At 34.7% G+C, this 5,693-nt stretch overlaps 1 non-coding gene across 1 annotated transcript; it reads left to right on the top strand.

Annotated features, from left to right (window-relative positions):
* Window positions 1-1,987: 1,987 nt before the first annotated feature.
* Window positions 1,988-2,070, top strand: LOC112517511. The gene has a single exon (XR_003069705.1). It is a non-coding gene; the product is annotated as a small nucleolar RNA snoR117 (small nucleolar RNA).
* The last annotated feature ends 3,623 nt before the right edge of the window (window positions 2,071-5,693 follow it).

The following is a 5,693-nucleotide window of genomic DNA, read 5'->3' as shown; positions in this document are numbered from 1 at the left end:
AGATCTTTACTTGTCTTGATACAAGTGCAGATGTTCTCCCAGAAGTCTGGTACACAGTCCATGAACTTGCACAGGACTTCTTCATTTTCATAGACTCTGCCATGAAACTTCAGATCATTGCGAAGGCTGTTAAACCTGTTGTAGTACTCAGTGAGAGATTCACCTTTCCCATGCACAAAGAGCTCATATTGCCTAACGAGACCAATCTTCTTGTTTTTCTTTACTTTGATGGTTCCTTCATACAAAACACATAGAGTGTTCCACATGTCCTTGGCAGTAGAGAGGTTTACCAAGGAGTGGAAGACATCATCAGAAAGAGAGAGGGCAATGATAGCCCTTACCTTGATATCCAAGGAAACTTTTCTTTTGTCATCTTCATTGTATTGAGAAGGATCTTTGATGATGAATCTTCCAGTAGAATCAGATTTCTCTTCATCATCATCAGAATCATTTGAAGAATTACCTTCGTCTTTGTTCTTTCCATGACGAAGCCATACTTTAGGGATAATGGGTCCATCCTTGAGGATAGAGAGATATTGACTATCAACACCCTCAAGGTAGAGTGTCATGCGACTTTTCCACATAGAAAAGTTGTTCTTGTTAAACTTGGGAGGCTTGGAAATAGTGCCATTGTCTTGGTAAAAAGAAGAAGCAGAGTTGGAAGAAGAAGAGACCATTGCAGATCTAGCTTATGATATTGACTATCAACACCCTCAGTGGGTCATCACCAAATCAATAGGTGACCCAACACATAGTTTTAAGAAACTACTTGTCATGTTACAGCTTTTGAGTTACAAAGTCATAAATATGTATTTCATCTTGATTACGTTTTGTGTTTTAGATACTACGACTTGCAATTAGTTTTGGATCTAAATATCATCCATTGAAACCAAATAAATTCAAAGATTTTCAATAACGTTCATTTAGTTCATTCTCTTCATTTTGAGGGTCCTATGTCCATGATGTATAGAGATATATATGGAGATATAAGACCTAGAAAGGTTCACAACCATTGTATACATACAAGTAAACATGGTATAATCTTGAAGAATTGATATGAGTAGGCAAGCAATGCCCATGAAATCGATTGGATGCATAAGTCCAACAACAAGAAAAATAAAAATGGCAGAATAAAGTAGATAGATTTTGCAATTGTAAGTGGATCTCTTACTCATTTATATATAATTTCCACAAGCGCCTAAGACCCAAAACCATTTTTCTGATCCGATTTTGAAACTACCCCAAAACAACTCGGTTTCGATACCTTTTTATAGAAAAATCGGTCGAATGATTGTTTTATATAAAATGCCATCGCTTTTATGCATCAATTGAAGAAAAACAACCCTATTAAGACCATTAAATGAAGGTCAAAACCGTCTTAAATGGTAGCCTTTGGGTTCTTTAAAACTCGATTAAATCACATCAGAAAACTCGGAGACAACCAATAACAAGTAAAAGAACATAATTAGAAAGTTGGAGATGAGAAATGGAAGGATACAACATAAACGGTTGGAGGCTCAATTTGCAAATCAAAATAGAAGTTCTCACAATTCTCTTTCCAAATATATAGTCGGTCAATCATAATAACCTTGAATTTATATACCAATTAACTCAAAATTAAAAACCATATAATTAAAACATAAAATAAAATCGAGTGGAATAGAGAATAAAGCACAACCGGAAGTAAGATTATGGGTTCGAGTTGTCAGCCTCGAAATTGAGATGTAACCCTCGGAATTGAGATGTAACCCTTTGCATGGGTAGACAACTAGTGAAATAAAAAGGCAAAATCCCGTGGAAGGGTGTTGTGGTAATTTCACTGGAATTGTGAAAAACTAGGGTTTGATCCTGATCAGCCTATAAAGATGCAACATCTCCATCCCCTTATTTCATCGTCCAACTTCACCTCCTTTCCTCCTGCCTGCTCGTCAATGGCTAATCTCCTTCTGTTTATTTTTTAGAATAGTGAGCCGAAGGGGAATCGAATTGCCGATGATGTATGATGTATTGTCCGTACCATCTGAAAAGGTTTTTCCTTTGATTAGTACTCGCATCCAATTTCTGAGGCATTCTTTTCCTTTTCTTCTTTATCCCATTTTTGTTTCGATTTGATAAGAAAGGCAACAATTTAGAGTCTCTCATTCACTTGATTCATAGTGAACTGAGTGCTGTACGTTGCCCATATGAAATGGTACCCATATTCTGGCATTGCAGGATCCCATATTCCCCTAATGCATTCTGGTATCCCAACATCTTTTGTCCTTGTATTTTATTTTCCCACTTATTAACAGGATTTCAATAAGAGTTTTGTTACTTAAACTTTTATTTGTTTAATTGGCTGTTTGGATTTGAAGAAATCCCCAAATCAACTGCATTAGCTTTCCTACTTTATAGTTTTTGGTTTTGGCACTGAGTTTTAATTCTTCAATCTGTTGATGGACAAGTTCATTTTTAGGGTTCATTCGGTCTCTAATTATACTAAAGGGAGTGGAATTCGAATACGTTGCAGAATGGGGTGGTGTTGGAGTAGCGGTGGTCGTGATTGTAAGGGCTAATCGATTAGCCAATCTGTTCACCCTCTGACTACTCCACCATTAAACATTAAAGAACCTCCAAACCTTTTTAATTCTACAATATTTATCAGAAAAACTACAAATTTGGAAGATATTTAACGCGATTGTTTATAATGCACAGAGAGAACTACAAATTTGGTGCATGTGCTTTTGTGTTTGTAGCAATCTTGGTCCCTATAATTTTGAAAATCGTGGGATTTGGTTCTTGCCTCCAATGGTTGTTTAGGTGCTTTTTTCTTACACCCCTTTGACATATTACTTAAATATCAATCCCCTCCCCGATTTCTATCTCTGGCAACACAAACCAAAAACTCTCCGTCGTCTACTTGGTTGCCATGACTTGCAACATCTGCATTCACTGCTAAAACTAGGGCCATCGCCCTAGCTCCCTTTTCCCCTGTTCCATCCTTGAAACAAAAGTTAACACCACCAGGCCTGCACCTTCTTTCACCCGTTTACATTTTCGGTTTTACATACAACACCAAGATACACATGATACAAACCTCAATCCTGTTTTGCTTATGTATATACAACATAAACACCATCCACACACAGTAGTGTAAAACACTAGGAAATGCGAATGTATTGATGATTCGACTAAAGGGTGCAGGTGATAGGAGGCCATGGTAAAACTAGATTCGACTAAAGGTTGCAAGTGATAGGAGGCCATGGTAAAACTAGATTCGACTAAAGGTTGCAGGTGATAGGAGGCCATGGTAAAACTAGATTCGACGGGGCTGGGGAAATGATTATATAAGAGACGGGAGACTTTGCCCGAAAGGCTTGGTTTCGCCAATTGCCTTGGGTTCTCTGTGATGTGTTATCGTCAAAAAGGGAATGGGTTGGGGAGGCCATAGTGAAGCAAGGAAGAAGGGGAGAAAGGGCCAGTGACGTGGTTCACGGGAGAAGGGGGATGACCGTGGTGGTGTTGGGGTTCATTGGAGAAGGTATTAATCACAGCATCTTCAATCAGTTTATTGAGTTGAAGGCATTTGAACAACTAAATCTAATGTTTGCGGTTTAAAAAAATCTTAACTCAACCCAATCCAATTCAAAATGCAACCCAGGGTTGATCGGGTTAATACTTTGGTATATTAAAATATTTTTCTAACTTTGAATATGTTATTTCTCTATTCATAATTTCTTTTTCATCATCAATCATTTGATACAAATTATTCATATTTCTTACATATATCACATTCAGTTAATTTTCTCAATTTACATATATATGTTCACAGTTACTGAACATATATATTTATATTGAGATATGAATGGATTGAAAATGTGTATACGAATAGCATATATGATAGTGTAATTGTTTAATTTTTATATTAATAGAAATTTAATAATTATATTAAATCCAAGAAATAAAAAATATCGGGTTGGGTTGGGTTGGGTTCAAATAATAGTAAACCCAATATTAACTCAATACCTTCGGTTTGACAATTTTATAATTCGATTAGACATCGGGTTGTTTCGGATTGAGTTATTTAGCGTTAGGTTGATCGGGTTGGTCGGGTTTTTGAGCACCCCTATCTCCAACCAAGTCGAGAGCTGGTGTTTTGCTTGCTCGCTTTTGAGGGAAGTAGTGAGCCCCTCAAGAGCACGCCAACGAACGACGCGGCTCCATACCCGGTTCGTCTCCATTTTAGTGAAACTCTTCCTCAAGCAAGGCAGCCGATAAGTCATCGAAGGCTTTGTGTGGGGGCCAGAGAGAAGGTCTTTTCATCACCTCCTTTGGCACGGACAGCCGCCCTTTCCCCTTTTCACAATGTTCGTGCAGTTGCTCACGAATTCAAGTTTGAATGCCCCTTCGAAAAGACCGAATAAAGTAATCCATTAACACTAAGAATATTATTGTTATAAACAGTACGAGGTTCAACCTACAAAGATAACGGAAATATACGTTTATTATGTTATTGTTATGTTGATATAACTTAAAATTCAAAAATAGATAGAAATCAAACAAAAGATAAATTTAAGAAAGAGCAGAAACTTAGGGAGCATTTGGTTTGTATAATGAAATTCGATGAAATTGCAATTCATCAAATGAATTTGACTTTAAAGGAATGAAATGAAATTTGATGGAGTTTGACCATGGCTTGTGATTGCGTTTGGTTGCATAGATTTGGAATGAAATTCTTAAAGGATTGAAATTTCTTTTTAGCTCGCATAATTCAATTCAATTTTGGAATCGGTATTAAATATCAACAAATGATTTTTTATGATTTTTTAATAACATAATTGGACTAGTATATATATATATATATATATATATATAGAGTATATTTCAAATATAACTATGTCAATTTGTACACCAATGCAACATCATTAATTGAGATATTTATGTAAATAATAAGAGTTTATTTATTATGATTTTAATATTTATAGAAGATGATTAAAGTTCATTAATTATGATTAATACTTTATATCAGGAAATAATCAAAAAATTTATGAAATCACATATTTATTAAATTAAATGAACGGTTGAGATTGAATTGTATTGGTTGTACAAATGTAAAGAGTTGCATAATAATTCACCTATATATATATATATATATATATATAGGGGTTGGTTCAAATACTAATCAAGTTTTTTGTGTTACCTTTGCTAACCAAACTCAACCAATCATATTCCATCTTTTCTTTAGGTTCACATATAACTCATATATTAATGACAAGAGTAATTAAATAATTTGTCATTTATGTAACTCCCAAATCATTAATTGGAAGTTACAAATCTAAAAATCTCAATAATTGATGATTATGTAATATTGATATTTTTTTATACGTGTTCCTGTTTTGTAATTTCGATTTATTCTATTCATAATGATATTGATTTTGTAATTGTTAAAGAATTTTCGATTGTAAAGATTTCGATATCGTCCGAGTAATATGGATAAATTTATTGGAAAACAGATCGACAACAATGAAAATGAAAAGGTTAAAATCGTTTACGACTAAAATCGGAATTCGAATTCATATGTAATTGTTAAAGAATTGTTCACAAGTGTTCATATTGTGTTCATATGTACACTAGCTGCATATCTCAACATTGGCTTGCTTCTGAATGTGTTCATAATGAAGGAACTATTGTTCACAAACTGTTCATATTGTGTT

This window comes from Cynara cardunculus (genome assembly GCF_001531365.2).
Source record: "Cynara cardunculus var. scolymus isolate 2C chromosome LG 8, CcrdV1, whole genome shotgun sequence".
NCBI classification, from domain to species: domain Eukaryota; kingdom Viridiplantae; phylum Streptophyta; class Magnoliopsida; order Asterales; family Asteraceae; genus Cynara; species Cynara cardunculus.
This window is presented reverse-complemented; position numbering and strand designations above follow the sequence as displayed.